Consider the following 27172-nt stretch of genomic DNA (forward strand, 5'->3'; position numbering starts at 1 on the left):
GCAGCGAATGACTGATGACGCGCTCACATCACTCTGTGTAATGATGTGCATGATACTAACAACCATGACTCAAACACAATCATCATCAATGTAACAATATGATAAACATAAATATATATAGAAGCATGATCCATATGAAGCCAGCATGCTCAGTAAGGTGTGTAAACAAACAACAATCAAAGCATGTAAACATGGTATCAGGTGTCTATATATCCAATACCTAATATCTAATGTCTGGCATCTGGTATCTGGTATCTGGTACCTAGTAATATAGTATCTGCTAAATATCATCGATAGCAACGAGAGACTGTATAGATACAGAAACGAGTAGCCAAAAATTGAGTGGAAGTATCAAACGCAGGAAAAATAAGAGTGGAGTCAAGATAGATACATCAACTATCTGAACATAAAGCTCATGCACTAGGATCAAAATACTAAAGAGATAAAGGTAGAAATACTCGCCTTAAATGTATATCACGACACGTAATCCCACGTCGAGACGCTCATCCCAAATCCAAGTCCTGCGATCAATCAATAGATATATTTTATTTAGCTAAATTCATATGAATTAAATAGCTAAATGAAAGTCCTAACCCAATTAAGATCACTCCAATCAAATCTGATCTCCGATTAATCCTCCAAATCAATAATCCAATTCTATCAAACATCATAATAACACCTCACAATTCGATAATCATGCAATCAACCTATCAACCAAATCATCAAACCACAATCAATCACAAACCCAACATGATTCACCTTTAAATTCTCACCCATATCCATAGTTTCCAACCCAAATTCCCTAATCTAATATCAACAGGGAATATAACAATACATACCAATACATTTACATCACTTACCTTAAAAGACAGCAACAGATCAACACTCACAAACTCACAAGAACCCCTGCTGAATACTACCAAGATCCCTACACCCCTTCTTCCCCAAATTAAATCCAGAACCTAACTGTAGAGAAATTAGTTTACTAAAATCCTTAACCAACAGAGCTCTACTCACCTCAAACAGCCCCCAAATCATCAACTGAAGCCTTACTCGGCCGCAAGAACGCAAAGGACAGTGATCTGCCCGGAGGAATTCCATCTAGGAGCTGTTCCGATGCCTTCCCCTTGTCCAAAATAGGAGACACAACGCAATTGGAAACCTATAAACCACAATCCTTGAATCTACAAGATTTCAAAACAAAATGTACCTAGACAATCGTTGCGATGCGCTAGATGCCGAATCAACAATGATCGTGCACAAGGAATGCCAGAGGAGGTGATAGCTCCTCCCCTTCCAGTAATAGTGAAGCGATTGGAATTGATGACACTGTGGTCGGTGTCCGTCAAGCAACACAGCGTCTGGCAGCGTCCGCTGGCATCGTGGCATAGGGCAACATCGATGGTGGATCTAGGCACGATCAAACACTGAGGGACGGCGACAGTCGGCGATCAGCGCGATGGGAATGAACGTAGACAGCTCTTCCCCTCCCGACAACGGTAACTTAGGGCTAAAGATGGCGTCGTCTGCTCAGATCGCATGAGAAGAAGTGGAGAAGAAGAGGGAAAGACTCCACACCATGAGGGGGAGGCTCGGCCCGTCGGTGCGATCTCTCTGGCGATCGGCGACGAGGCTGCGCTGACGAAGAGAAGATGATCGGCGACTCCCATGTCAGCGATGGCATCAAGAGAAGAGAGCGTGTGAGGGAGAAGAGAAGGGGGATCGGGGATGAGAGGTTGGGATCTCGGTGGTTTTGGGGAAAACGGCGATGGGTCGGGAAAAATAAAAGAAAAAAGGATTTTATAATTAAAACATTTCCTCACTTAAATGGGATAACCCGAACGGGCTTCCTCTTAGCCTATAAATGATCCCCTTAAACTACACCAAACGGACTCCGAAAAATTCCCAGAACATTCTTAAAATTCTTGAAAAATCCAATAAGATTATTTGTCCAATAACCTTATTATTTAAATATTATTTGGGTGCTGTATTTTATATTCTCCCCCACTAATAAAAATTTGGTCCCTAAATTTACTGCTCAACTCAGGGGTCATCATTCAAGGGTAACAACCAAATAACATACTCATATATCACTCCATCCGAGTATCAAGAATAAATCTCCATTCGTAAGAGATGACTCTGTGGGTTATGTGCTCACCCTGCTTCCACTACTCTCACACTGCTGTCTAGCCAACTGTGAGTAAACCAACTGCCTCCCAAAATCCATAACTCATACTATCAGCAAACCTATAACATCCACATTAAGTTCTCAGTCTGTTCATCTATTTAAAGATGTAAAGCGGTTCTAAAATCGAACTTTATACTTATGGTCTGCTGTAAAATCTGCTACTATCGTGATGTGAATCATGAATCTCCATTTGGTACAATACTCAGAGATATACCCTGAGGTTCAGTAATCTCTCTATCATATAATCCTGCTACTCGATCTAAAGAATCTATCCGACAAATCAAAAGCTAGAGAGCAAATTCATCAACCAATCATTGATTTCCCAACGCATCATATCCTCTCCATGTCCTGGGTAATCACAGAACAAAATCCATCATAACATGCTCCCAACTGCACTCTAGTATCTGAATCAATGGTGACCATCCTTATCTTTCTAGTCTCTGGTGCTCATCCTTCACTTGCTAACATACTAGACATCGAACTACAAAATTCACAATGTCTTTCCCCATATCGTTCCACCAATAGGAACACCTCCAGACTCTGTATATCGAGTATTCCCTGCATATATCGTAAATCTGGGTCGATGTGCTTCCTGAAGTAACTCCTCCCGGAACGGATCTAACTCAGGTATACACATAATCTCTCACGGAAACAATGAATCCCGTATAAATGATGTCACCACATTTCCAACGTGAAAATAATAGCTGGTAATTCCAAATCATGAGTCAGATAATTTTTCTCATGATCTTTCAACTATCGAGAAAAATATAGTACTACTCGACCATGCTGCTTCAGAACTGCACCTAACCCCTCGTACAATACTTCTGTGTAGAGTATCAATCCGTCTACACAAGAAGGTGAAACTAAAACGGTGCAGTTATCAGCTTTTCATTTCAATTCATGAAACTGGTCTCAAAAGCATATATCTAGGAAAATTCCACACTCTTTCTAGATAGTCAAGTCAACGACATAACAACGCTAGAGAAACCCTAATCCAATCTCCGGTAACATCTAGCCAGACCAAGGTAGCTGCGAGTCTCCTGTACAGACTTCAACTACTACCCACCGGTAACAGCTTATATCTTCTGTGGATCCACAGTGTACCCCTACCGGTAACCATGTATTCCAGAAATCTCACAGAAGACAATCAAAATACGCACTACTGAACTTCACATATAGATGTTCCCGTCGAAACATATCTAGAACTATGCGAAGATAGTGTACGTGATCACCTCAGATCTTAAATAGATCATAATATCATTAATGAAGTCAATGAAAACTACTCTAAACACCCTAGAAATGCCGAATACATCAGACACACTCAACCGTAAGATCACTGGCAACAGGTTTAAGATCTAATCACCAACCATAAATCACCAAATAATAAACTACCAAATCCAATATCCTTTAACAGATCATCAGAAAACAACCTATCATAACATCAATCAAACCTGATAATTTTCCTAAGAACCAATTATCATCATGATATACTATCATGATGTAGAAATATATCATCATCCTACCAAAAGTGTGTCACACTGAAATCCAAGGGTGTCCCTTGATTTCCTAATCAATGACCAACAACTCTCCAAATGGTAGAGATACAGTCAAACCATAAGTATATAAAACTCTACTAATCTTATCCAAAGAGTACGTCTAATCTCATCCATTCAAACATGCAAAATCCACCGTAAGGGAATGATGATCCAAAAATCCAAATGGTCACTCACCCTCCTAACTACAAACTCTACCCATCAAGAGAGTATCTCCATAACTCTCATAATCATACCTATAAAATGTCCTCCGATAACTGTTGACAAAAGATCAAACACCCTCTGATCTTACATATAAACTTCAAGACCTTCAGTAAATGGTCAGGTGATCAAGGTCTTGAGCTGTTTATCATCGAGGATATCTAACCCTATCCGATCGGTCCATCAGTCAGGATCTCCCATGGAAGCACACTAGACAAGTCGACTAACCATCACCTTTTAAACCATTACGCTTCCAAAGGAAGTAGAGAAGTACTCTCTCAAAACACCTCACAATGATCACCGTGATGTTTTAATCTCAACAACTATCTTTTGCATCTTCCTTTACGTGATGCCTGGTCACGTAAAGGATACGCAGCTAACATCATCTTTTCCACATCAGTATAAGTCATGTATCTGAATATGCTCACCATTTCATACACTTATATAACAAAGGTATCACGTAAGTGTTAAGCAGCTAGCTCTATACTTTTTCACGTCAGTGGGGGTCATCTATCCAAATGTACCCTCAAGGTCATCCTACCAGGTACATACAGTCTAAGGTTAAAGTCTCCATAGAATAGGATACATCGATCCTCTACAGACTAGTCAAGCCAGCAATGGTATGCAGCTAACTTAGTCAATTCTCCGTCTGTACAAGTCCTGAACTCAAACGTAACTTTTTGGTTATCTAACCAGCACACATAACCCGAGGATCAGAATCTCTATAAAATAGAGTGAGTCGGTGTTCTACAACCAAACTAATAAAAGTAACTCAGTACTCTACCACCTACACCGACAAGAACGAATCAATCTACTACTGATCAAGTCAACCAAGGTAGATCGGTCCTCTACTAACCAAACCAATCAGAGTAAATTAGAGTAAATTGGTCCTCTACAAACTACACCAACTAGGATAAATCAGTCCTCTACTACCCAAGTCAAATAAGAGTGAATCGGTTCTCTACGAACCAAGGCAATACGAGTAAATTGGTTCTCCACGAACTGAAGCAATATGATATTTAGCAGATACTAACCACTACTAAACTAGTGATAACAGAAATTAATAACACTAGTGGTATGGTAAAAGAAGTCCGATGAGACTGTATTCCTTGATCTCTAATAGGGTCAACCGTGATCAGTGATTGACCCAACACATTTGATGTATGCTACAAACAACTGGACAAGTACTAACAAAAGCATACTAATACATAACATAACTAACATAACAACTATGCATGCACTAACAGAAATGTAAGATTACAATATGCAAACATACCTCCTATACCTTGGAGAATCCTGTCGCTGCCTGGTCCCAAAACCCGAAAAGTCACGTCGAGAAACCAAATCACGAAAAACCAAACGAAAATAAGCCTCATAAAACCTTGGCTCTGATACCAATAAATTGTCACGCCCCCAGAGGAGTCCTTACCGAAAAATTTTGGCAGAATCTCCCCTGTACGGGTGACAATTTGAGGCATACATACATACAAAATACATCAGCCACATACGGCTGGAATATATTTACACAACCACGCAGTTATATAATCAGCCCACTCGGCTGGAACAGAAATCAACACAGCGGAAATCACAAATAACGATTACAAAACATAAAGCAACTAACTGCGAGCTGGCTCGGCTTGACACAATAATATCAAACCAAATACAAGAGAACACAAATACATAAACAAGTACAAAACCCAAAATACAAATAGCGTAAGAAATACCAAAATCGTAAGGTCGTCCTCGAATGTGACGTGGGACTGGCGGACAGGCTCTCCAGGCGACTCCATAAATCCTTTACCTGCTACCTGGCGAAATTACCAATATACGGGGTGGTGAGTATAAAGACTCAGCGGGTAATAGACAGATAGTGCATGAGTATAGTAAAGAACTAGAGATGCAAAGGTATACAGTCTCGTATGGAAATAGCAGATACTACAGTGATATCATAATAAGTGTCCATACCTGAAACCATATCCTAGGCTAGTAGTAAAAGGTAAAGTGTATCAAAGCCCTGCTACAGTACTGCTCATAACTACATGGTATCGTGTGAGGTATATACATGTCAACAGTAAGTAAGTCAGTGTCTAAACACATATCACAGGTATAAATCTCAACCTATGTAAGCATAACAGCATAAATAAACAACAACAGCATAAGCTTGTAACAGCAGCATAGATAAGCAACAACAGCATAAGTAAACAACCAACAGATATAATAACAACAGCGTATGTACGGATGGTCACTCCCGCCCACCCCTCAAGTCCATGACCCCAGTATGGACGAGAGGCCGGGACAATGACAGACTGTACACCACTCCAGCTACCACTACTCTCGAGTGGCCGAGGGGACAGTTGCATAGTAGCTGAATAGCTACGTCTGCGACGGGGTCCCTGCTGCCCGCGACTCCAGCAGACACTACCCATGAGTGTGCGAGTGGGGGGCATGACAGGACATGCGGCACACTCCAAGCTACCACTACCCATGAGTGGCCGAGCGTGCGGCCCTAGCCAACAACCGCCTCAACCACAAGGGAGACAGGATTGTCAGCAATGCAAGCAATGACATGATGCGAACAATGCAACATTCATCATATATATATAAACAAAAACAAGTATGCTACATGAAGCCAGCATGCTCAGTAAGGTGTGTAAACAAACAACAATCAAAGCATGTAAACATGGTATCTGGTGTCTATATATCCAATACCTAATATCTAATGTCTAGCATCCGGTATCTGGTACCTAGTAATATAGTATCTGTTAAATATCATCGATAGCAACGAGAGACTGTATAGATACAGAAACGAGTAGCTCAAAAATTGAGTGGATGTATCAAACACAGGAAAAAAAGAGTGGAGTCAAGATAGATACAACAACTATCTGAACATAAAGCTCATGCACTAGGATCAAAATACTAAAGAGATAAAGCTAGAAATACCCGCCTTAAATGTATATCACGACACGTAATCCCACGTCGAGACGCTCATCCCGAATCCAAGTCCTGCGATCAATCAATAGATATATTTTATTTAGCTAAATTCATATGAATTAAATAGATAAATGAATGCCCTAACCCAATTAAGATCACTCCAATCAAATCTGATCTCCGATTAATCCTCCAAATCAATAATCCAATTCTATCAAACATCATAATAACACCTCCCAATTCGATAATCATGCAATCAACCTATCAACCAAATCATCAAACCACAATCAATCACAAACCCAACATGATTCACCTTTAAATTCTCACCCATATCCGTAGTTTCTAACCCAAATTCCCTAATCTAATATCAACAGGGAATATAACAATACATACCAATACATCTACATCACTTACCTTAAGAGACAACAACAGATCAACACTCACAAACTCACAAGAACCCCTGCTGAATACTACCAAGATCCCTACACCCCTTCTTCCCCAAATTAAATCCAGAACCTAACTGTAGAGAAATTAGTTTACTAAAATCCTTAACCAACAGAGCTCTACTCACCTCAAACATCCCCCAAATCTTCAACCGAAGCCTTACTCGACCGCAAGAACGCAAAGGACAGTGATCTGCCCGGAGGAATTCCATCTAGGAGCTGTTCTGATGCCTTTCCCTAGTCCAAAACAGGAGACACAACGCAATTGGAAACCTATAAACCACAATCCTTGAATCTACATGATTTCCAAACAAAATGTACCTAGACAATCGTTGCGATGCGCTAGATGCCGAATCAACAATGATCGTGCACAAGGAATGCCAGAGGAGGTGATAGCTCCTCCCCTTCCAGTAATAGTGAAGCGATTGGAATTGATGACACTGTGGTCGGTGTCCGTCAAGCAACACAGCGTCTGGCGGCGTCCGCTGGCATCGCGGCATAGGGCAACATCGATGGTGGATCTAGGCACGATCAAACACTGAGGGACGGCGACAGCCGGCGATCAGTGCGATGGGAATGAACGCAGACAACTCTTCCCCTCCCGACAACGGTAACTTAGGGCTAAAGATGGCGTCGTCTGCTCAGATCGCATGAGAAGAAGTGGAGAAGAAGAGGGAAAGACTCCACACCTTGAGTGGGAGGCTCGGCCCATCGGTGTGATCTCTCTGGCGATCGACGACGAGGCTGCGCCGACGAAGAGAAGATGATCGGCGGCTCCCATGTCGGCGATGGCATCAAGAGAAGAGAGCGTGTGAGGGAGAAGAGAAGGGGGATCGGGGATGAGAGGTTGGGATCTTGGTGGTTTTGGGGAAAACGACGATGGGTCGGGAAAAATAAAAGAAAAAAGGATTTTATAATTAAAACATTTCCTCACTTAAATGGGGTAACTCGAACGGGCTTCCACTTAGCCTATAAATTATCCCCTTAAACTACGCCAAACGGACTCCGAAAAATTCCCAGAAAATTTCTAAAAAATCCAATAAGATTATTTGTCCAATGAGCTTATTATTTAAATATTATTTGGGTGTTGTATTTTACACAAATACACCTGGTCGAATCCATATCTTCCTAGACATGCATAGACTGAGCTTCCCTAACGTACTATCATCCAATATTTCACCAGTACCGTGGGTCAAGTTAAGCTTAGCCCTTATTATTCTAGCCCTAATTACCTTGCCAGGTATGTTGCATATGGTTACCCTGTCGGATAGATTCCTTTTGGAGGTGACAGCTATTCTGGAGCCTCCGTTATTGATTTTCCTTTTAACTTATTTTTAAAGTTTTAATTTAGAATAATATTCCTTTATATTTATGTCTTAATATAATTTTTATTTATTAAAATAATTTTAACTTAATTAAATTAATTATTTATTTGTTAAAGTAATTTTTATTTTTATTTTTTATTTTATTTAGATAATTTTAATTTAATCTAATTAATTATTTATTTGTTAAGATAATTTTTGGTTATTTATTAATTAAAATAATTTTTCTTTTTGCTCCCTCTAGATCATAGCCTCGATAAGGTTTATCAAGGTAATGTACTTTATCCATGGGGACCCAATATTGACCAAGTCCGACTTGGGTACACATGCTTGGACTAGTTTACTATTTGGTCTGTTGACTAAGGATAGATATGATCGATATTTCTTCTTGGTTTTGAAACCTAGTCCAGTTCTATTGTAAACGGCTCTTTGTGTCCCAAGAATTAGGTCAAGATTCTTGGACCCCAAAGAAAACCGTTCTAGGGTCTTCTCCAAATCCTTGACCTGAGTTTTCAGACTAGAATTTTCTTCTTCAAGCTTTTGGACTTGAGTTGAATTTCCAGTCTAAACTGGGTCAGGCAATGTTTTGGAGTTAGTCACTTCTTTAAGGACTGCTACTTCCTTTAGAAGTGACTTGACCCAAATGTTTGATTTTGCTAATTTGCATAATAAGTAATTCACTAAATTATTTAATCGAGGAATACTTACAGAGGGGTCGGGCCCTTCGAAAATGGATACGGATCTGTGGCTTCTTTCCGAGTCTGTTTCCAATTCGCTCTCGCTCTCGAACATGTTGATTTGGTCCCGGACCATTAGTGCTAGGAGGCTCGTTTGTTCAAGCTCGTCGTCGGTATCTTCTTCTGTGGATTCTTCAAAGGTCACTTTCAGCACCTTCTTCTTCCTCTGCTTCTTTTCATCCTTCTGATTTGGGCAGTTGGCCTTGATGTGCCCTTTCTGGTTGCACCCGTGCCAGATCACCTCGAACTTGTCTTTTGAACTAGGTTGAACCTCCTTGGATTGTACTACCTTCTTTAGGTCTCTCTTGTTGAAGCCCTTCTTTTTCTTGTAGAGTTTCTTCACAAGGTTCACGAGTTCGGTTGTTAGTTCATCATCTTCTTCATCTGAGTCGGGTTCTTCTTCCGGCTCTAGTTCTATTCTTCGTCGTGGTCTTGGTTCACATGTTCTACTGGGACCTGCAAGCAAAGCTACACCTTTCTCGATTGGCTGTGCATTAGTCTGCTCATGTAATTCAAACTCAGAAAATAATTCATCTAGTTTTATACAAGATAAATTCTTGGAAACTTTGTAGGCATCTACCATTGATGCCCACAATGTGTTCCTTGGAAAAGAGTTGAGTGCGTACCTTATGACGTCCCGATTCTCGACTTTCTGCCCGATTGCATGGAGGGAGTTGAGAATATCTTGTATTCATGCGTGGAGTTGACTTGTTGTCTCTCCTTCCTGTATTTTGAGATTGTATAGTTTATTAAACAGCAAATCTCTTTTACTCACCTTGGTGTCGGAGGTGCCCTCGTGGAGTTCGATCAGTTTCTCCCATAGCTCTTTTGTGTTGGAGAATGGTCCAACTCTGTTGAGCTCCTCCTTGGTCAGTCCACACTAGAGGGTGTAGGTCGCTTTGGCATTGGCTTCTACCTTCTTGATTAGAGTTGGTTCCCAGTTCTCGCAGGATGTGGGCTTGCTTTCTTCGTCGGTTGGCAGTTGTAATCCAGTCTTGATGATCATCCATGTCTCGAACAGGATTTTTAGAAAGTTCTCCATTCATCCTTTCCAGTACCTGAAATCTTCTCCGGTGAAGAGCGGGGGACGAACAGTGCTGTAACCCTCTTGTTGGGCCATTGATACATTGCACGACAAAAACAATAAAATCTATTCCAAGACTTGGTCTTGGATTAGTAGTGCGGGAATATATATATAAAAAAAATGAACTCGAGTGGTGTCACACTAGCTTCGAGCAAAACTGATTCGAACGAGAAATAGATCGGAATATAGTAATTATACTAATTCCGGTCGACTCTAAAAAACTGAAAATACCACGAAAAAATTGTTTGATTGGTAGTTGCACCAAATCGAAGCGACCCCGCTCTGATACCAATTGTTGGATCGAAAAGCGCTAGAGGGGAGGGGGGTGAATAGCGCTCGTGGCTATTTCATTTCGGAATCGTAAAACTCAAGTAATAAACACAGCGGAAATAAAAAGAAAGTAATTGTAGTGTTCAAAATCACTTATTTAATTAAGGTAAGTTATTGGATTAAATTGTAATTTAATTAGAATCTAGATTTATTTAATTAAGGGGATTTATTAGATTAATTACAATTTAATTAGAATTCAAATTTATTTAATGAGGGATATTCATGGGGTAATTGTAATTATTCATTTGACTAAGAATTTATTCATATAAATAGATTTAATTAATCGAGTTAGCCTAGAAATTTAGATTAATGAATTATATTAAGAAAATAGCAAGATACCAATATATAAAGACTTAGAATTTATATAATTTATGTATATAAATTATCCTTCTAAACAATATAAAAGTAAAATATAAATCTATATAGAGCACATAAAATTAAATAAAATAAAAGATTAATAATCAATCACTATACTAATATAATATATGAATTTTATATATATATATATATATATATATATATATATATATATATATATATATATATATATATATATATATATATATATATATATATATATATATAATTATGAAATTTAATGCAATGACAAAATTATATGCATATTACCATGTATATATATATGTATATATATAGTATATAGAATTAAATAAGTAAACTATATATGAAAATTTTATAACCATGGAAATATGTTTCTATTTAAACTTGATATTAAGTTTTATAGTAATAAAATAAATTACATAGAAAATTTTATGTGTCACAAATTTTTATATGTAGATAGATATGAAAATTTTATAATCATGTAAATATGTTTCTATTTAAACTTGATATTAAGTTTAAAAAAATGGTAACAACGTGTAAATATTATGTATAATATAAAATATGTAATTTAAGAAATATTATGTATAATATAAAATATATAATTTAAATTATATATATATATATATATATATATATATATATATATATATATATATATATATATATATATATATATATAAATTATAAGAACGTGCAACAAAGAAATATTATGTAAAAATAGAAAAATAATATGTTACATAATAAATAAGGTATAATATAAATTACAAAGAATAAATAGAATTAAATAAGGAAAATATAGGATTAATAGATGTTTAACGCACAATTAGTAGCGAATTAAGAAATTATAGTATTATACTTTATATAAAATATATATGGAATTAAATAATCATGGATATAGATTTCTATCTAGACTTAGTAAAATATTATATAAAAATAATATATATGACTTAGCATTTATAAAATTAAACCTAGACCAAGTTCTAAGCTTCTCTTCTATTTAAGCCCTCACCTAGAACTTCTCCCTACCTTCTTATTTCCACTGACCCTAGTAAGATCTTCTCACCCTCTTGTTCTCCACTGGTGCTAGGATTTTCAAGGAAGAAAAGGAGTGGGTGGCTAAGTACATAAGGCATGTTCTCAACCGTGTTAGTGTTTTAGTTTAGTTTTTATAGTCTTGTGAATTTTGGGTACTATAAATTTAGGCATGATGCTTTAGTTTAAGTTTTGTTTTCCTCAAAGCTTTTAAAAAAAGGTAGATCCGCGACCTTAGCGGCCCCCCTAGACCTCAAAGCTTTTAAAGGTTGTATGAATGGAGGATTTTGGGATTCTACAGATTTCTATGTTCTTTTCAGTTTTAGGAAGTTGATGCCATGGTTTATTCCTTCTTCATCTCTTTTTTTGAAATTAGACAATTGTTTATGCTTCTAATGGATTTTAAGACTTATAAGTTTTCGATTATGTTTTTTAAGAAGATGAAATCATAATGAATATTTTCTCTATTATGATTCTGCAGCATTGATATGTTGTCAAGCCACTACATATCATGACCTATATGCGTCATGCATATGGGAAAGGAAGCTCATGCGTTATTCATGATTAAACCACTTGAAATTTAATTTAATTTTTAAAGCATGATCTAGCACTCAATTTTGCATGTCAATGTCATCTCTCTCTTTCATTGATTATTATGGCTAATGAATAATTATTATAATAGATTTATGAAAATGTTGTTGATATGTACATACGAGATTAGGAAAATGATTTTTCTTTTGAGGAATGTAATTTGCTAGTGTTTATGTTTTCTACTCATTTTCTAATAAAGATAACCTTATGTCCTGTGAAGGTTTTAGATTCTAGATGTGATTGAGCTTTCGGATTTGAGTTTAATTGTGCTCGTGCTTTTTCTTATGTCCTAGCATGATATATATTTTTTCCCCCTAGGTGACATGTTAGCATTCGGAAATCTAATTTAGCATGTTCTATGCTATAATATGCTTTAATTAGATATCCTAAATTCATGTATTTGTTGGATACCATGGTAGTTTAGCATTCGGAAATCTAATTTAGCATGTTCTATGCTATGATATGCTTTAATTAGATATCCTGAATTCATGTATTTGTTGGATACCATGGTAGGTTAGGTGATAACTTCAGAGTTTGTGTAGTGTACATTTGATTTTCTCACTCCCTACTATGTTCATCTAAACTCTTGGGTCTTGGTTCCTTTAATTATAACCTCTAACATGTATGTATTTTTATTCATGATAACCTTACATGCTACATGTATTCTCGGGTTTCTAGTTTAGGTAAGCTTATGTTTTCCTCATGCTTGTCATCGTGATAACTATATGTGCTATATGTATTTTCGGGTTTCCAATTTAGGAAAACTTATGTTTTCGTCCTGCTTGATATCATGGTATTTTTATATGCTTTTAGAAATTCTAAATTAGGAAAGCTTATGTTTTATTCTTATTAGATATCATGGTAATTTTACATGCTACATGTATTTTTGGATTTCTAATATAGGAAAGCTTATGTTTCTTCTTGCTTATCATCAATTTTATATGCTACATGTGACTTTCGGATTCTAGTTTAGAAAAAGGGTTGAATTTTGTATAGTCAGGCTAATGTTTCCTCTTCCCATCATGATAATTTAAGTGCTCATGAAATGAACCTGCTTACGTTCATGTACAAAAATATATTTATGTTCCATACTTGAGTAGTAATCATGGCTATGCTTATGCGCATGTTCAAATGTATTAAGTTATGATCCGGGGACCTAAGCCCGGGGAGCTTACCAAGTTATGATCCGGGGACCTAAGCCCGGGGAGCTTATCGAGTTATGATCTGGGGACCTAAGCCCGGGGAGCTTACCGAGTTATGATCCGGGGACCTAAGCCCGGGGAACTTACCAAGTTATGATTCGGGGACCTAAGCCCGAGGAGCTTGTCAAATCTTATTATGGGTTAAGCTATGAACTGGGGACCTAAGCCTGGGGAGCTCACCAAATCTACGTGGCCGAGTGTGACCGGTGTCCTTAGCCCGGGAGCTCGCCAATCTTATGTGGTAGAGTGTGACTGGTGTCCTTAGCCCGGGAGCTCGCCAACCTTATGTGGTAGAGTGTGACCGGTGTCCTTAGCCCAGGAGCTTACCAAACTATGTAGTTGAGTGTGACCGGTGCCCTTAGCCCGGGAGCTCATTAACTCTATGTGATTATGATCTTTTCCATGCTTATACTTCTGTTCATCCATAGTATGTACGTTTATGCCAGCTAGTATGCTTATGCCTATGTTTATATACATGCTCATGATTATATCTATTTCATGCTTAGTTTAATTACATGCCTATGCTTATGCTTCTGTTCATCCATAATATGTACGTTTATGCTAGCTAGTATGCTTATGCCTATGTTTATTTACATGCTCCTGGTTGTGTCTATTGTATACTTAGCTTACGTACATACTTAGGCTTATGTTTATTCTTGTATGCCTAAGTAGACGTCTACGCTCATGCCCATGATATGCCAGTAAGACCTAAGTTACCTTTGATGTGGTTTCCCTTGGTACACTAGATTATAGACGCTAACTAATGCATAACACTATTTTGAACATGCTGAATCTCTCACTCACAGTTTATAACTTTTTTTTCCAGACAATGAGGCGAATGAGACAGGAGGCATTGACCAGTGAGCCAACTCGGAACAAGAGCAGTACAACCCAAAGAGCATCTATTTTTAATTCCGCATTTAGTTATGTTTTCTTTCGAATCGTCTATGTAATTTTATTGAAGTAAGGAACCATTATGAAAATATGAGTAAGTGACGTCCGCAGGTTATGCATTATATATATGTAAAAAAAAAAAACTAGGGGCGTTACAGTAATCACACACAAAGACACGAGGAGTTACTTGGTTCGGAGCCTGTGACGACTCCTACTCCAAGGCCCGCGATCGTTGATCCCTTCCGGTGGGCAACAACTATAAGATCGAAAATTAATACAATCTAAGTACAAAGAGAAATAGTAATTAAATTAATACCGACAACAGAATACTAAAAACTGAATATCCGAGTTGTCGGGATGATGTTGCAGCATTTCGGGATCGTCTCGTTAGCAGCTTGTAGCGTAAGGATTACTCAGAAGGTGTTGTACTGGGCTCCTGGTCGAGACTCCCTTATAAAGGGTGTTCAAGGCGCCTCCATCAAGCTCCAAGGCGCCTTAGACCCTAAGTTTTATCCCGCTTCGATTGCTGTCAATCAAGCTTTGACCGCTGCTCATTATCCACCTGAAGGTGCCTTTAATGCCACTCCAAGGTGCCTTCGAGTAGTGATCCAAGGCACCTCCAGTCCCCATGAAGGTGCGTCCAGCTCTTCTAGACAGCTGGCTTCGGCTTGCACCCGAGACACCTCCAAGCTCCATGGAGACGCCTCGAACACTGTTCATCCGAGTTGAAAGTTGCTCCTTTGTTCATGCAAAATGTGTTAGTCACAAACACATACCTTGCAAAACAAAGTTAGCACACAATAGACATGGTAAATAAAATATTGATAGTCTCCGGACTATCCTAGGTCTAACTTCAGATTTCCAACCAGAACTCTAGGTCGACCCGATGCCTACTGTTCCCTCTGCGGGGAACGCATCCTCACCTACTCCTCTCAGGAGAGTTACCTGTTGCCAGTGTGATCCTCCAGATCGACTGGACTTTTTCTCAGCGCTCGATGCTTCAGGACTTTCTGCTGGACGCCCACTCCCCGACCCGTCTAGTCTTCCACCTGGTTCGCGACACCAGGACTTTTCACCTAGGGTTACCACCTCCTAGGACTTTTGCCTGAAGCCCTCGACCTGCCAAGACTTTCCGCATAGGGTTACCACCCCCTGTGACCTAGGGTTACCACCCCCTAGGGTTTTTCACCTGCCTAACCTCAGTTAGGACTTTTGCCTAAGCACACTTAGGATTTTCCTGCAAGCTCATTCAAACTTGTTAGATCACAACATAACCTTAACTTTGAATCCTTTGCCATTATCAAAACACTGGTTCGATCGTCAGATGCTTCCCGCACCAACAGATTTCAGTTTCTAAATTATTTATGGATGGATATTCTATTTTATTTTGATGACAAAGTGGTTGTCAAGAAAAATAGGGTGGTTATCTATTCTGGTGCATTGGTTGGCAATTTGTATACTCTTAATCCAATAACTCCCATGATGCAATAAATGGAAATTAATAACACATCTTCTAATTCTAATAAGAGAAAGCAATCTTTGGAAATGAACCAAATATAACTTTGGCATCTAAGGTTAGGTCATATTAACTTGAATAGAATTCAAAGGTTAATGGTCGATGGACCTTTGGGTTCATTGGTAGTGGAAAACTTTATGACTTGCGAGTCTTGCTTGGAAGAAAAAATGACCAAAAGGCCTTTTAAGGCTAAGGGGTATAGAGTCAAAGAAGTGTTGGAATTGGTTCATTCTGATTTGTGTGGGCCGATGACTATCTAGGCAAGAGGTGGTTTCAAATATTTTGTCTCTTTTATAGATGACTATTCGAGATATGGGTATATTTACTTGATGCACCGTAAGTCTGAGTGCTTTGATAAGTTCAAAGAGTATAAGGTTGATGTGGAGAATCGTCATGGTAAAAGTATCAAGACACTACGGTCTGATCGTGGTGGAGAGTACCTCTTAGGAGAGTTTAGGAGTTACTTATCAGAGGTCGGGATTCAATCCCAATTGTCTGCACCTGGTACACCCCAACAGAATGGTGTGGCGGAATGAAGGAATATGACTCTTATGGAAATGGTTAGATCAATTAGCAAATTCGTTATGGGGATATGCTCTGGAAATGGCGGCGTATATTCTGAACTTGCTACCTTCTAAGTCAGTACCCTCTATTCCCATAGAATTGTGGAATGGGTGTAAGCCTAGTTTGAAATACATTCAAATTTGGGGTAGTCCAGCACATGTGCTGAAGGGAGACGCTGATAAGTTAGAATCACGTACAAAAGTTTGCTTGTTCGTGGGATATCCTAGAGGAACGAAAGGTGGTTTGTTTTATAGTCCTAAAGATCAAAAGGTCATTGTTAGCACCAATGCTCGATTTTTAGAAGAGGACTATGTAATGAACCAAAAACCTATGAGTAAAATTGTTCTTGAGTAAATAAGAGAGGACACTTCTACTTTAATACCAACGGTACAAGATGAGATACCACAAGTAATTTGCAACACATGTTACAAATGATGCACAATTATAGGTAGTGCCTCGTCGTAGTGGGAGGTGTTAGTGAGAGCACTAGAGCCGATCATGTGATGATTGTTGTATGGATTTGATGTATCATATTCCTATATATATAAGGTATTACTTTATGGTTATTATACTTACTTGTATTGGTACCAAATAACTGAGTATAATAGCATCCTTTGAGTAGAAGGTTCTTATCTATATCAATCGATTGGTTGAATTGATAATAAGATGATATAGAGAACACTACTCTTAATCATTTCTAGTCAGGTATTAACATTCAGGGACAATGTTAATGCGATGAGACTAGCATGTAGATCAACTCGATGACTTGATCTCACAAGTCATGGACATTAGATATCAAGTTGACACATGGGTATACATTGGAGAATGTATACTGAATGACCCGCCATGAGAAAGTATCATGGATCGTTATATGAGTGTCATATACTTTCTCATGTGACTATTAGTATGACTATCAGTCCTTGGACCTGAAGTCACCATGGTTCCCTACATAAGGAGGTGCATACTTTGGCTTCGTCAAACGTCACCCGTAAATGAGTGGAATATAAAGGCGACTACTGGGTATGTAACAAATTATGCGGAGAGATGTGAGTGATATAGAAGGGATCTATCCCTCCTATATGACGGGAATGATATCATGATTCTTGATAGAGTGAGACTACTAAGTGCATGGCCATGCCCAAATAAGTCAATATGAGATATTGAGCTCATCTGATTAGAGTGAGTCTACTTGGAGTTCAAGACATAGATTGATCAGAGGATGATACGGTCTATGCCTTAATTGATCAATTTAGATATCAAGGATAGAAGGACATTGTCACATATTGTGAGAGTCATAATTAGTAGTCACAATGGTGATGTTGGATCTCAACATTCTTATAACTTGGGTAGTAATGATGTGTTGCTAGATACCGCTCATTACTTATGTTTCTAAATGGGTTTTGGAGAATTGTCAACGTTACAAGAACCTATAGGGTCACACACAAAGGCCAGTTAGATGGAGATTATGTTCATATGATGGACCAAGAGGATTAGGTTTATGTGATGAACCAAATTGGATTAAGAGTAATCCAGATTAGACTAATTGAGTTGGACTCAATTTGATTCATGTCTCAAATGAGTCTAATTTAGATTATGATTCATTGAATCAATTTAAACCAATGAATAGAGATTCATTAAATTAAATTGATTTGAATCAAAGGGTAGATTTGATCAACCATGGGAGATAAGAGGTCAAGTTTGACTTGACTTGAGAGGGAAGATAAAGGGTCAAGTTTGACTTGACTAAATGCCACCTCATTGTGACTTGGCATGGGCCGGCCAATGATGATGTTCCACATCATCAAGGCTACATCATTGTGTGCCACCTCATGAGGAAGACCAAGAGCCATGACTCTTGGTATTACATGGAGGTATAAAGAACTCTAATAAGTGGCCGACCACATTAATGGAATGAGATAGGGTGCTCATTCAAGGTCTCTTCTTCTTCCTCTCTAGTTTTTCTCTCCCTCTCATCCTCCATTGCCGAGACTTCTCAAGGGTGCTAGCACACTCTAAGTTGTTCTCTCCACCTTTTTGTCCGTGTGGATACGTGTAGAGGAGTGTTCACTTGACACTCTACGAGATCCGGCAACCTTTGGACGAGCGGGATAAGCGAAGGGCATCGCTACAAGGGTAATGCTCTTTTCATGTAGATCTAAGGTAGATCTAGTGTAGACAAACATGTACAAGATTATTTTGTATATTTTCACACGGATCCGAGGCTAGCTTTGGGGTTTTTATGGCTCGAAATGCTAACAGTGGTATCAGAGCTACGTGCGAAGCTTGTACATGTTTGTTTTTGTTATTATGAAAAGGTTTTAGATCTGTAAGTTTTTGTAATTTTTCTATTTTTATGGATTTTGTGAGTATTTTTCTTATAGAGGCGAAGCAACAAGTACTTGGACACTTGTAGGCTTCATCTACCAAGAAAAACCTTCCGAAACGGCAAGGTCTCGCACAAACGAAATTATTTTGTTTGGGACAGTGACTTAAGGCGCTGTTAGATCAAGATGGGACACTCGTGATATTCATTTTGTGAGAAGGGGCGCTGCCCCTAACCCCGCAAGGGGCATTGTCTCACAATCGCGCCCGAAAATCGCTAATCAGGACTGCCGGGAAGTTGTGATTCATAAAATTGATAAAAATAGTAGTAAAATTATAGAAATTTATGTAAAATACATAATTTAGAATTATGTATGATATTGTGATGATCATGACCCAAAAATCCAATTCGATTGGATAATATTGTGTTGTAATTCATAATATGGCTTGCGCGCCATTTTTTGTATTGTGCGTGTTGTATATTATATACGACCTGCGTGTCGTACCTCCCCTTTTATGTTCCTGTTGTAAATAGATTTTAGACTCGAATGTAACTCGAGTTTCATATTTGTAATGTGCAAAATGAAGTGGTGGAAGGTCCACTCAAGAAGGAGCTACGAGGAGGGTGATTTCAACACATAGTGGTCAAAAGGAGACGCTTGAAGAAGCCGTTAACCCTAGGTTGACCGTCCGATCTTTTCATTAGCTTGAAAAGATCGTAGTAGGCCATGACCTCATCACAAATTATTTTTATTGTGTGTATGTGATGCATGCTAATGTAGGGTAATTAGTGCCTTAATGCATATATGATACACATTCATGATTAGATTAGATCTTAATCAAGTCAACTCGAAATGCCTACCAAGTTTTGATACCCATCACTACCTCGATCATTTGTTGTTGTTGAGTCTGCCAAAGCATAGCAACGCATTTTATCTTGGTAGGGCACGAAGGGACAATCTTGGTCCCGCCTATCAAAGCTTGGGTGAGTACAAATACAATTAGATTGAGTATAATTAGTTAACTCAATTGGATCAAGTAAAACTATAGGCATTTTCCAACGGTTGGATAAATAAGAGTTGCATAGAGATGTAATTGATAATTAGTTATCTACCGATCATACTAAGTCTTGGGCGATTTAGCCAAAGCTAACTCAAGGCGTAGTATGATGTGGATCTTGTCCCACGAGAATTATAGCTAATTGGTATGAATCTAGTTGTGTGGTTTGACCACATCCATGACTTGATTCTACAAAAGTCCTATAATTCAGTGGGAGCATCATTTAGTTAAAGGTCTAATTAAATGATCAGTGGAATATGATATTTACTCTCTGCTTTATTTATGTTGTAGATTGTCATGTCGACAAACACGAACACGTTCTCCTTGCGTTCTATCCTTGACAAGGACAAGCTCAATTGAGCTAATTTCCTGGACTGGTATAGGAATCTGAGAATCGTTCTCACACAAGAAAGAAAACTGTACATCCTGGAGCAGCCCATTCCGGAGGCACCTCCTACCACTGCCACGCGAGCTGAGCGAGATGCTTATAAGAAGCATCAAGATGATGCATTAGATGTGTTATGCCTCATGCTCACAACCATGAACTCTGAGCTTCAGAAGCAACACGAGTTGATGACTGCTTATGATATGGTTGAACATCTTCGTCAACTATATCAAGGACAAGCAAGGAACGAGAGATTCGAGATCTCTAAGGCACTATTTTAATGCAAGATGCAAAATGGGACTCCCGTAGGTCCATATATACTCAAGATGATTGTGTACATAGAGAACCTACAGAGGTTGGGTTCTCACTTGGCCAAGAACTAGCCACTGACTTGATCTTGCAATCCTTGCCAGAAAGTTACAATCAATTTGTCATGAATTACAACATGAATGAAATTGATAAGCCACTGCCTGAGCTGCTAAGCATGTTGCGAACTACTGAGCTCAACCTTAAGAAGGTAATGCCCAACTCCATTCTGATGGTGCAAAAGCATAAAGGCAAGGGCAAGCCTAAAAGCAAGGGAAAGTCCCAAGCCAAGAGCAAAGGCAATGTAATGAAACCTAAAGGAGGGGTTGCCAAGGATGCTACCTGCTTCCACTGCGGTCAGACCGGACGCTGGAAGAGGAACTACAAAGTCTACCTGGAAGATCTTAAGAAGAAGAGAAATGAGGTTTCTACTTCAAGTATATATGTTATAGAAGTCAATCTCTCTATTTCTTCATCATGGGTATTAGATACTGGATGTGCTTTTCTCATTTGTACTAATGTACAGGCACTGAGAAATAGCAGGACATTGACGAAGGGCGAGGTGGACCTACGAGTAGGCAATGGAGCATGGGTTGCTGCTGTTGCTGTAGAAACTTACTTTCTATCTCTGCCCTCTGGGCTGTTGGTTGCTACTCGAAAAACCCAATGGCTCCACTATACAAAAATTTTGTACGTGATCTGAACCTTTCCTAGCTACCATGTGTTCTTTTAAGTTAAACTTGTATCTCCTACGGAACTTAACACGTTTGATTCCAAGTTTAACTTATATGTTCTTTTAGGTTTAGATTTGGATCTCCTACGGAACTTAACACGTTTGATCCAAATCACCTAGGTTATAAATTCAATTAAATATTAGTTTCCAAAATTGGCTTCCAGTACTGCATGGCGAGGCACTTGGACTTCTTGGATATGGGAGCAACCACAACTGACTAGACAAAGCCTTTTAAGGAAAGTTAATATTTAATTTCCTTATATAACTCTAGGTTAACCAAAAGGAACAATCAAATCACAAGGAAAAAAGAAAAAGAACACAACATCGAAATTAAATTCGAAAAACAAGAATCGAATGCCTCTTGTATTTGGTATTTATACAAAGAAAAATTAACTAGTATGATGCGGAAATTAAATACTAGTTATACCTCTTCCTTGTATGCTAAAAACCTCGAGATCTTCTGCTATATCCCTCTCCTCCTCTTAGACGTCGTGTGGGCGACGATCCTCCAAGACGCACACCACCCGAAAAGCTTCTCCTCCGTCTCTAGAATTCGGCCACCACCACCACAAAGGAGCAAAAGAGAGCAAAGGGAAGAGAGGGAGAGGGGCCGGCCACTTGATGATCTCCAACAACACAATATCAATTGTTATATTTTTCAAGGCCTCCCCTTCCCCCCTTTTTATATTAGTTTTCCAACGGAAAATTATGGAAAGAGTTTTATAAAAAATTAGACTCATTCCTATTTCCTTTTAATTTTTTTTCTTTCCTTTTAATTAATCAATCATAGATTGATTTATTAATTAAACAACTATTTGTTGATGTTTAATTATTTGACCGGCCCCTTGCTTGGGCACCAAGCAAGGTGGCCGACCACTTATTAAAAGGGAAAGAAAGAAATTTTTTTTATAAAATTTAAAAGAAGAAAACTTCTAATAAAATTTTACAAACTCTTTTTTTTTTTCTAATGTGGATATTAAAAGGAAAGTTTTAAAATTTAAAAGAAAGTTTTAAAATTTAAAACATCTCTAATAATATTTCCTTTTTTTAAAAGAAAGTTTTATAAATTTTACAACTCTCTTTTATAACCTTGTGGCCTAATTTAAATTAGGAAAATTTTATAAATTTTTAAAATCTCTCTTTTTACAAATTGTAAATATCTGAGGAAATTTAAAAATTCAAAAACAACCTTCCTAATTTAAATATTGCGGCCGGCCCCCTTGCCCAAGGCAAGGGCCGGCCACTTCTAGAGAATATGTGGCCGGTCATTGCTTGGTCACCAAGCAATGAACCGACCCCTTCTTGGACACCAAGATAGGTTTTTCTTTGGATGGACTTGAGGCTTTATTGAGGCTACAACAGGGACCTAAAGGAGAAATTGGTTTTGGCCTTCCGATGAGCTTGACTATCCCGTGCTCGCCCCGAACACACAACTCAAGTTCATCGATGATAACTCATTCCACTAGAGAGTTATTACCGCACTACCGCACCAATCCCAAATTACATTATGGGCTCCTACTCATCATGAGTGTGTTGGTCTCCCTGTGTTTAAGATTACGAATGACCACTAATTAAGTGAGTTATTGACAACTCATTTAATTAATATCTAGCTCCAAGAGTAGTACCACCCAACTTTATTGTCATGTTGGACTAGGTCCACCTGCAGGTTTTAACATGGCAATCCTTATGAGCTCCTATTTGGGACATTCTCAACCTAGATAACTAGGACACAGATTCCTTCTATAATCAACAACACATACTATAAGTAATATCATTTCCCAACTTATCGGGCATATTGATTTATCGAGCTAATCCTCACCCTTTGATAAGTTAATGAAATAAAAATTAAATATACATGCTTGTTATTATATTAGGATTAAGAGTACACACTTCCATAATAACTAAGGTCTAGTTCTTTTACTAAGTCAGTACAAAAAGAACTTACCTAAATGATCCTACTCAATACACTTAAATTGCATCAGTGTAATTTATTAGTAGAGATAAACTAATATTTAATTACACTACGTCTATTCTGATGGTTTGTTCCTTTCCATCTTAGTCGTGAGCAACTGTTTATAATTTATAGAGAACCGACAACATGATATTCTAAGTGTGACTCCACACTCCATGTTATCTACTATATAAATTAATTGAACAATTACATTTAACAAATAAATGTATGTAACACCCACGAAATTATAGGATAAGTATATGGGTATTATTTTCTTTAGAGCATAGAAATAAAAAGAATAAGAGAAAAGGGAAAATAGAAACCAAAATAGAATAAGAAGAGGTGAGGTCAAGAATTGAACCTTGAACCTCCCACAAATAATGGAGATAAATTGATGTATGATAACCACTAGAATGATGAATAATATTTGGATAGAAAGGAGTGAAAATTTAGTTAAAGATGAGAAGAAAATAAAAGAAAACTAAGCAAGAGAAAACCAAGTGGCTTACCTCCTCTTCCTCTTGGTTAAGAGAAGAAACAAGAAAAAGGTAAATTGCCTACCTCCCTCCCTCTCTCTATTTTTTCGTGGGAATTAAAGGAGTGGGGGAAAAGAGGAGTTGAGAGAATGAATGAAGACATGTTTCATTGGCAAAGGAATAAATAGATTGGGAGAAGAAAAAGAATAGATTAAAATCTTTTCTTCCTCCTTCCTTCTTCTTCTTCATTCCTCACCGAAACCAAGAGCCCTTCCCTCTCCTTATTCCAAAAGCTAAGCTAAGTTCCTCTCCAAGAAAACTAAATTTCGAGAAGAAGCCTTCAAGATCCATCCCTTCCAAGCAAGAGAAGCAAAAAGAAGTACAAGAAGAAGAAGCTTTCTCCTTCCTTGGAACTTAGGACACCTTCTTCCTTAAGAAAAACCACAAGTGAAAGGATGTAAGTTTCCCTCACCTGTGGTACAATAGCTGTGTGTTTTCTATGAGTTTTGGTTGCCTAAAAACCTAGGATACCTTCATGGAATTTTCGGCCAAGACAAGACTAAAAAGAAGGACCTAGGAAATGTAAAGACCTAAATTTTGAAATGCTCAATATGCTTCTTGTAATATGTATCTTATGGTAGGGATTTATCTAAAGTTCATATACTAGAATTTTTGGTTAGAACTTAGAATCATATCCCTAGACTCTCAGCCAAACATGAATAAAGGAAATAGGTAAGTTGAGACTCAAACCAAGCATGCTCCTTTTTTTTTTATGATATGTATTTCATGATGAGAAAGTTGTTAGCATGATTTGCTCATGTCTATATGATGATTGAACTTTATACCATGCTCCTAAGTATTCGGCCATGATAGGATTAGGGGCCTAGAAAATTGTTAAACCTAAACTAATCATGCCATGATCCTCCTTAAGACAAGACATGAAAATTAATATGACATGCTCATGTTGTAGTGTGGTTAGAACTTGTCTTCATGCCCATGAACATTCGGCCACAACAAGTTTAAGGGCCTAGGAAACTTGGAACCCAACCTAATTATGCTTATGTTGTTCCTTGTAATGATTTCTATGAAATTTGTTTAGGGTTTCCATGCTTTCATGACTCTTGTAACCTAGTTTCCAAGCCTTAATGTTTCGGCCACAACAAGTTTAAGGGCCTAGGAAACTTGGAACCCAACCTAATTATGCTTATGTTGTTCCTTGTAATAATTGCTATGAAATTTGGTTAGGGATTCCATGCTTTTATGACACTTGAAACCTAGTTCCAAGCTTTAAGGGTTTCGGCCACAACAAGTTTAAAGGCCTAGGAAACTTGGAACCCAACTTAATTATGCTTATGTTGTTCCTTGTAATAATTGCTATGATATTGGTATAGGGTTTCCATGCTTTTATGACACTTGAAACCTAGTTCCAAGCCTTAAGGGTTTCGGCCACAACAAGTTTAAAGGCCTAGGAAACTTGGAATCCAACCTAGTTATGCTTATGTTGTTCCTTGTAATAAATGCTATGATATTGGTCTAGGGTTTCCATGCTTTTATGACACTTGAAACCTAGTTCCAAGCCTTAAGGGTTTCGGCCACAACAAGTTTAAAGGCCTAGGAAACTTGGAACCCAACCTAGTTATGCTTATGTTGTTCCTTGTAATAAATGCTATGATATTGGTCTAGGGTTTCCATGCTTTTATGACACTTGAAACCTAGTTCCAAGCCTTAAGGGTTTCGGCCACAACAAGTTTAAAGGCTTAGGAAAGTTGAAACCTAACTCATTTATGCTCATGATGTTCCTTGAGATATTTGCTATGAAATTGGTATAGGGTTCACATGCTTGAATGTTGATTTTTTAACCCGATGTAATGCTTGATAAGATTCGGCCATGATAAGTTTATAAGCTTAAGAAACCTAGAACCCTACCTAAACATGCTCATGATGTTTCTTTATGGTATATGATATGATATTGGTTTAGGGTTCACATGCTTGTATGTAGTTTTTTTACCTGAATCCCAACTATATGTTTCGGCCACTATATGACAATAGGGTTAGAAATCTAAATATGATTACCATGTATCTCACATGCAATGTTTTATGATGTGGTAAGAGCTTGCTATGTTTAATTATGTACACTTATGATCTATGTATGATGGTAACCCTTATGCTATGCTGTGTGTTATGATGATGTGCTGTGTGCCCAAATTATGCATGCTATTTATGATGAGCTGTGTGCCCAAATTATGCATGCTATTTATGATGAGCTGTGTGCCCAAACTATGCATGTATTTATGATGTGCTGTGTGCCCAAATTTTACATGCCATTATGATGAGCTGTGTGCCCAAATTCTGTATGGTATGATATGATAAGAAATACGATGTGCATGAAATATTAAGAACCATGATATGTATGACATGCTACTTTACTTTATATGGCTTGTACCAAGAGTGGGCTCCATAAGCGCCCCGGGGTCGATGGACTAAGAAATAGGCCTCGTTAGGGATGAGCTCCTAATTGCCCCTAGGTCGATGGACTAAGAAACATGCCTAGTATGTATGCCTTGTAGGGTTCAAGACTTGCTACCTTGGATCTACATAAGATGCGCGCATTTATGTATGTGGTACAAGCCGGGGCCCTAATCATGTTATGTTTATGTTTAAGTATGTATGTATAAGTTTTCAAAAGGACATGTTGCATATATTATTGCATGAATCATGTTTTTGAAAGTCATCTTGCATAACACTTTATGATTATGTTACGATATATCATGATGCTTATGATTATGACATGTTATGTAGGATGAACTTTATGATTATGATTATGATATGCTAGGATGTACTTTATGATTATATCATGATATGCTATAATGATTATGATTATGTTATGTTATGTTAGGATGAACTTTATAATTATGTTATGATATGCCATGATCATGATTATGATATGCTAGGATGTATGCTATGATTATATCATGATATGCTATAATGCTTATGACTATGTTATGTTATGCTAGGA

At 38.0% G+C, this 27172-nt stretch overlaps 1 long non-coding RNA gene across 1 annotated transcript; it reads right to left on the minus strand.

Moving 5' to 3' along the window:
* Positions 1-459: 459 nt before the first annotated feature.
* On the minus strand, positions 460-7782 carry LOC122005878. Its single transcript, XR_006118571.1, has 3 exons — positions 7635-7782; positions 7442-7550; positions 460-521 (listed from the first exon to the last, which is right to left on the minus strand). It is a non-coding gene; the product is annotated as an uncharacterized LOC122005878 (long non-coding RNA).
* Positions 7783-27172: the final 19390 nt, after the last annotated feature.

This window comes from Zingiber officinale, chromosome 1A (genome assembly GCF_018446385.1).
Source record: "Zingiber officinale cultivar Zhangliang chromosome 1A, Zo_v1.1, whole genome shotgun sequence".
Classification (NCBI taxonomy): Eukaryota; Viridiplantae; Streptophyta; class Magnoliopsida; order Zingiberales; family Zingiberaceae; genus Zingiber; species Zingiber officinale.